This window comes from Arachis ipaensis, chromosome B3, assembly GCF_059453495.1.
Source record: "Arachis ipaensis isolate K30076 ecotype BB chromosome B3, ASM5945349v1, whole genome shotgun sequence".
Taxonomy (NCBI): Eukaryota; Viridiplantae; Streptophyta; class Magnoliopsida; order Fabales; family Fabaceae; genus Arachis; species Arachis ipaensis.
The window spans coordinates 94792219-94803739 of NC_142438.1; the positions used below are offsets into that span (position 1 = coordinate 94792219).

At 35.6% G+C, this 11521-nt stretch overlaps 1 non-coding gene and 1 pseudogene across 1 annotated transcript; one reads left to right on the forward strand and one right to left on the reverse strand.

The window, feature by feature from the left end:
* The first annotated feature begins 801 nt into the window (after nucleotides 1–801).
* On the forward strand, nucleotides 802–909 carry LOC148571634 (small nucleolar RNA R71). The gene has a single exon (XR_015907854.1). It is a non-coding gene; the product is annotated as a small nucleolar RNA R71 (small nucleolar RNA).
* A 4225-nt stretch (nucleotides 910–5134) lies between these two features.
* On the reverse strand, nucleotides 5135–9821 carry LOC107633362 (squamosa promoter-binding-like protein 7; annotated as a pseudogene).
* Between the last annotated feature and the right edge of the window lie 1700 nt (nucleotides 9822–11521).

Below are 11521 nucleotides of genomic sequence, written 5' to 3' on the forward strand. Positions count from 1 at the left end.
GTCCCAGGAGGTCTTCCTCACTAGGATTCACGTCCTCCTCCCCCTCTTTGGGTTCAGCCACACTAAGTAACGTAATGGCCTTGCACTCTCTTTAGGAATTCTCTTCTGTATTGCTTGGGAGAATACTAGGAGGAGTTTCAGTGACTCTTTTACTCAGCTGGCCCACTTGTGCCTCCAAATTTCTAATGGAGGACCTTGTTTCATTCATAAAACTCACAGTGGCCTTAGATAGATCAGAGACTATATTTGCTAAGCTAGATGGGTTCTACTCAGAATTCTCTGTCTGTTGCTGAGTGGATAATGGAAAAGGTTTGCTATTGCTAAACCTGTTTCTTCCACCATTATTAAAGCCTTGTTGAGGCTTTTGTTTATCCTTCCATGAGAAATTTGGATGATTTTTCCATGAGGGATTATAGGTGTTTCCATAGGGTTCACCCATGTAATTCACCTCTACTATTGCAGGGTTCTCAGGATCATAAGCTTCTTCTTCAGAAGATGGCTCTATAGTACTGTTGGATGATTCCTTCAATCCATTCAGACTCTGAGAGATCATATTGACTTGCTGAGTTAATATTTTATTCTGAGCCAATATGGCATTCAGAGTATCAATTTCAAGAACTCCCTTCCTTTGAGGCGTTCCATTATTCACATGATTCCTTTCAGAAGTGTACATGAACTGGTTATTTGCAACCATGTCAATGAGTTCTTGAGGTGAATGGATCCACCTGCAGAATGGTCCAATGACATCTTAGATAATTCAGACAAACCATCATAGAATTTATCCAGGATGGTCCATTCTGAAAGCATGTCAGAAGGACACTTTTTGGTCAGTTGCTTGTATCTCTCCCAAGCTTCATAGAGGGATTCACCTTCTTTCTGTTTGAAGGTTTGAACATCCACTCTAAGCTTGCTAAGCTTTTGAGGAGGAAAGAACTTGGCTAAGAAAGCCGTGACCAGCTTATCCCAAGAGTTCAGGCTATCTTTAGGTTGAGAGTCCAACCATATTCTAGCTCTGTCTCTTACAGCAAATGGGAAAAGCATAAGCCTGTAGACCTCGGGATCAACCCCATTGGTCTTAACAGTATCACAGATTTGCAAGAATTTAGTTAAGAACTGAAAAGGATCTTCTGATGGAAGTCCATGAAACTTGCAGTTCTGTTGCATCAGAGAAACTAATTGAGGCTTTAGCTCAAAATTGTTTGCTCCAATGGCAGGGATTGAGATGCTTCTTCCATGTAAATTGGAATTTGGTGTAGTAAAGTCACCAAGCATCTTCCTTGCATTGTTATTATTTTCGGCCATATCTCCTTCTTTTTCAAAAATTTCTGTCAGATTTTCTCCAGAGAGTTGTGCTTTAGCTTCCCTTAGCTTCCTTTTCAGAGTCCTTTCAGGTTCAGGACCGACTTCAACAAGAATGTTCTTATCCTTGTTCCTGCTCATATGAAAAAGAAGAGAACACAAAAGAAAATATGGAATCCTCTATGTCACAGTATAGAGATTCCTTTATGTGGGTAGAAGAAGAAAAGAATAGAAGAAGAGGAATTCGAACATCAAGAGAAAGAGAGGGTTCAAATTTTAAGATGAAGAGAAGTGTTAGTAAATAAATAAATAATTAGAAGGAGATGAGAGGGAAGAATTTTCGAACATCATTGAAAAGAAAAGAAAAATATTTTTGTTTTTAAATTAAATTTAAAATAAAATTTGAAAATTAAAAAAATGAAATTAAATTAAAATTTAAAACAATTAGTTAATTAAAAAGGAATTTTGAAAAGGAGGAAGGTGATTTTCAAAAATTAGAGGGAGAAAATTAGTTAGGTAGTTTTGAAAAAGATAAGAATCAAACAAAAAGTTAAGTGGTTAATTGAAAAAGATTTGAAAATCAAATTTTGAAAAGATAAGAAGTTAGAAAAGATTTTGAAATTAATTTTGAAAAAGATATGATTGAAATTTATTTTAAAAAAGATTTGAAAAAGAACTTTAAAAAGATTTGATTTTGAAAATTAAAGTTGATTACTTGACTAACAAGAAACAAAAAGATATGATTTTCAAATTTAAAGATTGAACCTTTCTTAATAGGCAAGTAACAACTTGAAAATTTTTTGAATCAATCACATTGATTGTTAGTAAAGATTTTGAAATTATGAAATAAAATAAGAAAAATATTTTTGAAAATCAATTTGAAATTTTCGAAAATCATAAAAGAAAAATGAAAAAGATTTGAAAAAGATAGAATTTTTAAATTGAAAATTTGATTTGACTCATAAGAAACAACTAGATTTTAAAAATTTTTGAAAAAGTCAACTCAAAGTTTCGAAAATTATGAGTAGAAAAGGAAAACATAAATTTTTTTTATTTTTGAATTTTAATGATGAGAGAGAAAAACACCAAAAAGACTTAATGCATGAAAATTTTGGATCAAATTAAATGATGCATGCAAGAACACTATGAATGTCAAGATGAACACCAAGAACACTTTAAAGATCATGATGAACATCAAGTATGTATTTTTGAAAAATTTTCAATAAAAGAAAACATGCAAGACACCAAACTTAGAAATTTTTAATATTTAGACACTAAGAATTCAAGAATGCATATGAAAAATAAGAAAAGACACAAAACAAGAAATTTTAAAGATCAAACAAGAAGACTTATCAAGAACAACTTGAAGATCATGAAGAACTACATGCATGAATTTTCGAAAAAAAAATTTTTTAAGGAAAAATTAAAAAAATATGCAATTGACACCAAACTTAAAATTTGACACTAGACTCAAACAAGAAACATCAAATTTTTGGTTTTTATGATTTTATTAAATTTTTTTGGTTTTTTCGAAAATTATTTTGGGAAAAACGAAAAAGAAGAAAATTTTTTTGTATTATTTTTGAAAATAAGAAATAAAAAAGCTTAAAAATAAAATAAAATTACCTAATCTGAGCAACAAGATGAACCGTCAGTTGTCCAAACTCGAACAATCCCCGGCAACGGCACCAAAAACTTGGTGCACGAAATTGCGATCATCAACAATGGTGCCAAAGACTTGGTGCTCTCAAACGTGAATCACACTTTGTCACAACTTCTCATAACTAACCAGCAAGTGCACTGGGTCGTCCAAGTAATAAACCTTACGTGAGTAAGGGTCGATCCCACGGAGATTGTCGGCCTGAAGCAAGCAATTGTCACCTTGTAAATCTCAGTCAAGCAGATTCAAATGGTTATGGTGAATTGATAATAAAAATATAAATAAAATATAAACTAGGATAGAGATACTTATGTAATTCATTGGTGAGAATTTTAAATAAGCGTATAGAGATGCTTTCGTTCCTCCTGAACCTCTACTTTCCTCCTGTCTTCATCCAATCATTCCTACTCCTTTCCATGGTAAGCTGTATGTTGGGCATCACCGTTGTCAATGGCTACATCCCGTCCTCTCTGTGAAAATGGTCCAATGCGCTGTCATTGCATGGCTAATCATCTGTCGGTTCTCGATCATGCTGGAATAGGATTTACTATCCTTTTGCGTCTGTCACTACGCCCAGCACTCGCGAGTTTGAAGCTCGTCACAGCCATCCCATCCCAGATCCTACTCGGAATACCACAGACAAGGTTTAGACTTTCCGGATCTCAGGAATGGCCGTCCATGGGTTCTAACTTATACCATGAAGATTCTAATATCTTGGACTCAGTCCTCTGTATTAGATATCTAAGAGATATTCATTCTAGCTTGTTTGCATGTAGAACGGAAGTGTTTGTCAGGCACGCGTTTGTAAGTGAGAATAATGATGAGCGTCACATAATCATCACATTCATCATGTTCTTAGGTGCGAATGAACATCTTAGAATAGGAATAAGCTTGAATTGAATAGAAAAACAATAGTACTTTGTATTAATACTTGAGGAACAGCAGAGCTCCACACCTTAATCTATGGTGTGTAGAAACTCTACCGTTGAAAATACATAAGAACAAGGTCTAGGCATGGCCGAGAGGCCAGCCTCCATGATCTCAGAACTAAACGTCCAAAGATGTAACTAAAGATGTAAATACAATAGTAAAAAGTCCTATTTATACTAAACTAGCTACTAGGGTTTACAGAAATGAGTAAATGATGCAGAAATCCACTTCCGGGGCCCACTTGGTGTGTGCTTGGGCTGAGCATTGAGCTTTATACGTGTAGAGGCTTCTCTTGGAGTTGAACGCCAGTTTGTAACCTGTTTCTGGCGTTTAACTCCAGAATGCAACATGGAACTGGCGTTGAACGCCAATTTGCATCGTCTAAACTCGGGCAAAATACGGACTATTATATATTTCTGGAAAGCCTTGGATGTCTACTTTCCAAAGCAATTGAGAGCGCACCATTTGTAGTTCTGTAGCTCCAGAAAATCCACTTTGAGTGCAGGAAAGTCAGAATCCAACAGCATTTGTAGTCCTTCCTCATAGTAGGAGTGGATTATTTCACGAGGTGGATCGAAGCAGAACCCTTGACCACTATTACAGCTCAAAGGAGTCAGAAGTTCCTTTATAGAAATATCATTGCAAGGTTTGGAGTTCTCCACTCCATTACCACCGACAATGGTACTCAATTTACCGACTCTACATTTAGAAATCTGGTAGCAAGTATGAAGATCAAGCACCAGTTCACCTTGGTAGAGCACTGACGATCGGATTTCTGCTAGTAAAGAATTTCACAATTAAATTTCCGTTGTAAGTATAGTTTCTAAACCAACTAAAATCCTTTCATACAAAAGTTTTGGTTGTCACTTAAGCAAACCCAATAAAATTGATAACCGAAGTATTGAGACCTCGGGTCGTCTCTCAAGGAATTGCAGGGAAGTATGATTTATTATTGGTTATGGAAAAAGGTATATTTTTGGGTTTTTGAAATAGGGAATAGGAAAATAAAATGGCAATAAAGTAAATTAATTATCATGAACACCATTGCAAGGTATAAGAACTGGAAATCCCATCTCAGTTATCCTTATCAGGTGTGATGAGAATTGTTTATTGCTCCCACTTAGTTAACCCTTACTAAATAAAGGAAAGTCAAGTGGACTAATTAATTTGATTCCTCAAGTCCTAGTCAACACTACAAGAGACACGCCGAATAGTGGCGGTTTTTTTAGGGATTTACGGCGGTTTTTAACCGCCGCAAAATGAAATTCCAGTGGTTCCACAAGCGTTGCCTGTTAAGGGGTGGAGATTTGATTTTGCAGCAATTTTGGAAAACCGCTGGCACAACCGCTGCAAATCAGATAATTGATTTTGCAGCGGTTGTGAAACCGCCGCTATTTTGGTAAGTGGATTTAAAAAAAATATGTGGCGGTTTTAAAACCGCCGCAGATTTGGGTGGGTTTTTTTAAAAAATGCGACGATTTTGAACCGCCGCAATTATCATACATGAGCTTAAAAAAACTGACAGTTTTAAACTAGAATATGATTTTTACAAATTCTAGCTTTCATAACCTTAAAAGGAGACTACTCTATAATAATTACATAACTTTCATGAAAATAGTACATTCCAAACAAAGGTCCTAAAACTTGAATACACATTCAAAGAGGAAATATGAACTTTGGGAAAAAGTCACATAAAGCTTGATGTTTGAAGATTCATACAGTGGTTATTCACCTTGAACTAATGCAAGCCGGTAGCTCCAAATGTGCATTATTAGCATATAGAACTTCATACTCGTGCTTTAGTTAGCAAAGACATTCAACCTTATTCTCACTGTAACTTCCGGATAAAGCTTTAACTCTGCGATATATTCTCCGGTTTCATGTATCTCTAGAAGTTCGACAATTCTCTTGTCCACCTCCCTATGAAAATCACAAAAGATCACATGACAATTATTCATAAACACACTTATTCCTTAATATTTTAGTGCTTCAAAGGAAGAAGAAAAGAATAATCATTCACATTTAAAGTAGAATAAAATGTTACCTAAGACTAGTTAGTACTCCCAATTCTAAAAGAGAAAGACTTGTGTACATCAGACAGATAGTACCTTTGAAGCTGCGCCTTGATAATGTCAACAAGATCTTGAGCTGTAACACTGAATAACAAGCAAATTTAGAAGCATAATCCATATATAGCATAAATCAATAGTTCAAAATTGCACAGAACAAGCCTCACCTTCCAAAAATTAGTTTTCCTTTACCATATTTTCGCTTCACCTTGAAAGACCCAACTGTTTAAAAAATTTGAGCAAGTTGTTGTGCCTCTTCTTTTACCTGCAGAACTAGAAACTCAGATACTGAAGAATGCATACAATAATCATATAGGAGGGGGAAAACTATACTGATAATGAAGAAGTATCAAAGTAGTTGTAAACTAATTTTTCCTCCATTAATGAACCACCCACTCTATCACTAATAAGTAATAACATCAACATCCCTGGACCCTGGTTATTTAGTGTTACAACAATATGTACCAAATAGAAGAGCAAGTACAAAAACTTGTCAACATCTACTAAGAGTTAAACAAGCACCTTTTAATGGATACAGCTAACTCACTAACCCTCCCCCGGTAAAGGACGGCTACACATACTGCAAGACAAACAGCAACCGAAACAATCACAAATATTGACGTTTTTTATGCACAAATGTTGAAATATTATAATCCAACCAAATTTGTTTGTATAAAAAGGCACAAGTTAGTGAATCAGAAAGAAAAGAAATCACATTCAACCGGCCAAAAAGCATCATGGTCAGGAAAAAAAATCCACGTCATCATCACATAGTAAAGGAAACACAAAAATAAGAGAATTCCCACCTTAATAAATGCAGGCCCAAAGAGAGTTTCCTCTGTATGAGGGACATATATCTTGTATAACTGATTCTCAAAAGCACATGACATATTGTTCCCAGTCCAGTTATGTGGAGATGGAACACAATATTCACACTTCAGATACTTTCCAGAAAAAGATACAAGAAGCCTGGCATGATGACAACCTCATTAAAACCAGAAGGATATTGGCCAGTGAAAAAGAAAATAAACTACCAAGTACAAAGATGAAACATTAAAACCACAGTAACAACGCTGAAACAGCACTTTCACATGCACCCGCCACTCCACAACAAACAATTATAAACACTATGAAGACAATGTATACAGTCAATTTCAGGTTATGCAATGCCTGAATTCTTCTCAAAACACAAATCACCTGGGCTTTACATTTGGTGAGCACAAAGGATACTTCAACCTCTCTCTACCAAACCATAAAATTCCACGTCTCTCTTCTGTCATTGGTGCATACCCCAACATTGCTAAGTACACAAAAGCATAATGTCTATTGTGTAAATTATTCAGTAAGCAACTATTTCAATGTATGTTTAGACAAGGTAACTTTAATATACCGAAACTTAGGCTGCATTAAGTTACTTCCGCAAGCAACAAACTCCAGAGGTTTTCCAGCCTCAAAGTATGTGGGATGAACATAGTGAAGCCTTGGTGCCTGCATATTTACCTTGAATTTTGTCATAGAAGTTCCATCTGAAACCATGAAATATGCTGATGAATTCAAACAAATTTAAAGATTCACAAATTAGATATGATTTTTTTTAAGAAAACACTTAAATGTTACATCTCAAAAGAAATAGAAAATCCCATTACTTCTATTGGCAAAGATGGAATACACATCAAACATAGTCATTAATATTGTCACAAGGTGAAACAAAAATCATAGTATAAAATAAACTAGATAAACTTGAATACACTCTGATCTAACCTCACATATAATGCAAAAAATATGCATGCAAACATATATGCATTTAACTGAAGATTCTTCACTGATGATTGAACAATGGAATCACGACTAACCTTTCATAACGCGGAAGAACATATCATTCAGATAAATTAGTGCATTGCCTCTAGCAGATAGGAACTTTCCAGGAGCAACAAGATCGCGCACATAGTACATAGGGTCTTCCTATAACTGGTGCATAAAAGAGAATAAATTAAATTCTGGGGGGAAAAGTAAGGAAACACAAACACATCAACAATAATCAAGTCTTGCCCCAACTTGGTCAGGTTAACTATGTGAGATATGAGGCCCTCTTTTCAAAAGAAAAAAGGGAAAAGATATCTTAAACAAATTAGAGTACATGTGAGGATCAGAACCAACTCAATTTGGAAAAGAAGAGCAACCACAAGAATGAGTAAACAGACCAATATAGTTTAATATGAGAGCAGTTTACCATTAACAAAAAGCAACGCATTTGGTCTACAAACTACTAAAAATATGAGCTTAGAACATATAACATGATGAACGTCGAGTTGAATTCTTACATATATCCACATATTCTTTGGCATGGCAAGAAAAATTGTCAGGATGGTACACCTTGGGCGGATATATCCCTCAAGCTCAACAGGCATACTCGCCAACCATTGGAATATCTATAAATGCATTTAACTACTTGTTAATCAGTTACGAAAACTTAAATGGCATGTTAGGTTAACACTTTTAAATACTAAACTGTAATAATAAAGCTTAAAATACTTGGTGGCGTAGCCTTCTAGGAAATTCTGCAGGGTTCCAATCATAAAGCTTGAAAGAAATCCGACCTGTTTGGCACTACAAATGAACTTCCAATTAGCAAACAACAAAAATAATTTCTTATACCAAAGTAATAATTAAGACAACCAACAAACAGGTGTGGCAACCAACCAAAGATGAATAAGCACTCTTATTGTCACAATATGAAGGAGAGTTAGAGAGGTTGGAAGCATCTTTTCCACTATTCACTTGTGTTTCCCCAGAAGTAAGAAAAGTCATAACACTGTCATTTGTAATATTCTGCATATCAGGAGCTGAGTTCAGATTGGCAACTGGTTCATCTTCAAGATCCAGTGACGCTTCTTTTTCATTTATTTCACAACTCAAATTTGAAGAATCTGCATTATGCAAACCCAGCCAACAAGCATTCTATTATTATTATTATGAGCAGCCAATGAGCATTCTTCTAACATATAGACACGGGATTTAATGAAATAGTGGAAAAAAAGAAGTGGGGTGAAAAGGTCACAAAACCATTGGCATAGTAATACCTAAACCTTTTCCTGTTTCCCCATCATTATTTGAATCCTCATTTTGTGCAACAGGTAGAGGTTCATGAGAAGCTTCAGCTCTTGAATCTGCTGGCTTTCTTTGCCTCCTATTGTTATGGCGCTCTAACTTTCTTCTACAGCTACGTTTACCTTCATCAAAATCCGACAACACGTGAAACTTGTCAAAAAATTGACCTACAATTAGAGCATTAAATTACTATCTACAATGTCAACAAGTATCCAACAAATACAACCCAAAATCTTGTCACATACTCTACCTAGCTCATCATCAGTCATCAGATACTACTTACACAACATTTGCTACTTCCTAGCTCACAATCATACTCTAATATTTAAAATTTTACACAAAGGTGCAAATCATAGAGAATTTGACGAATACTAAGCTTCTATTCTTTCTGAAAATAACATATGTTTATCATAAGCAACTTCTTTACTCCATTTCGCATGATTTTTGACATAATCCACGCAAAAAAAATTTGTTTTATAGATATGCTAGAGCTAGACCATATTATGCCCTATTCGATACCCATATGCACCGTTTCTTATGCTTATCATGACTCGAATTGCTTCTTCAAGTAACGTGTTCCAGAATCTCCCTTCGAATTTCTATCACTTAAAAATTGCTCATGAAATTTACCTGTCCCAGAAATTTAAACCTAAAATTTGAGGTAAAGTTAAAAATAAAATTGAAAAAAAAACTTACTTGCCATACTGTTGACTGTATCTCTTGGCCTCGCCGTCGAGCATAACAGTGGCAGCATTATGTCACTAAGCGACAGATCACTATGAAAATATGTTAATAAATAATCATGTTAATATGAACGGCTTTAATTATTTCAAGCAAGTCTCTTGTCATTCCCACCCATAAGTAATATTCATAAGACAAAAGTAATTATTCATAAGCAGTTACACAGGAATGCATCACTTCAACATTATCAGTGTCAGGAAAAAAGATCACATTAAGCACAATAGTGGATGAACTAAGCATGATCAATCTTTTGATAAACTCATAACCACACCATCAATGGTACCATTCGACATACACTCATTTCAAATTAAAATAGAACAATCGAACTATAACTTTGAAAGAGGAAGTGTCACATAATTGCTTATTAAAATCTATGAAAATAAAAACTAAATCTCCTCCTCTATTCATTGAGGAAAACTAGCAAACAGTTTGTGTGCATATTCCATAAAAACATCAAAATATACAAGATAATGAGTTAGAACTATATCTAAGATTATGAGAACATAAACAGAGTCAAGGATGGTACCGTCAGCGGGTATGAACTACGCGGAAGATGATGGCGGCTGCAAACTGCATGGAGGGAGCGATGACTACAACTGTGACTGTGCGAAAGACCCCGACGCGGAGGATCACGACTACGCAAAGTGTGATCTACAGCCCACAAGACGATGACGGATTGGTGGCTGCGAGAGAGGGAAAGAGAGAGGAAAGGAGGGCAAAGGGTGCAGGGGGCTAAAAATCTCACAGCGCACAATAGGATAGACGGAAGGAGGCACCGATCAAGACAATGGAGAGGCATAGATGAACTAAGGCATGATGGCAAGGGTGTACATGGGTGGAGGAATGAAGGGTGATAGAGGATCAAGAAGGGCACAATGATGCTGCGGCTGATGAGCTTGCAATGCAAGAGTGATTGAGAGAAAGAAGACAAAACACTTTAGAGAAAACACATGAGGGTTGGGGTTTAATTGATAAAGCCAGTTGGTTTAGCATCGGGTTGACATTCAACCGCTGCCAGTTTCAGTGATTTTGCTGCACATCTCCAAACTGACGCACAATTGCCGCAACATTGCCATTTAACAGTGGTGTTTTTAAACCGCTTCTATTTACTCGCCGCAAACTTCCACTTCTGGTGTAGTGCAACTCCTGTGGAAAGATTGGCTTTAGAGGGATCCAAATCAATCAGCAAATTCCAATTTTCAATCAACAGCTGAGTTTTATAACTCAAGTGTCACCAATTACTTAACCAAAACAAGGCGGGAAAAATCTAAATTATTTATATCATAAATAGAAGAAAGCAATCATAAATCTGAAATACCTCAAATTGTATTAAATAGAAATTAAAATCTAACATGAAGAGTTCATAAGCCAATTTGGCTAAATAAGTAATTACCAAGAGAAATAGATAAACCAAAGTACTAGAATAAATAAAAGTAGAAGATAAACTAAATTAAAAGAACATTGAACTTGGAATTGAGAAGAAATTGAAAGAAGAAATCCTAAATCCTAAAACCTAAGAGAGAGGAGAGAGCCTCTCTCTCAAGAGAACTACATCTAAAACCTAAAATTATGAGTATGAATGTTGGCTTCAATGAATGATTTAATTCCCCCACTTTATAGCCTCTATTCTGTGTCTCTGGGCTTGGATTTGGGCCGAAAATGAGCCCAGAAATTGCCGGGGGCGACTTTTGCAATTTTCTGCACGTGGCGTCTA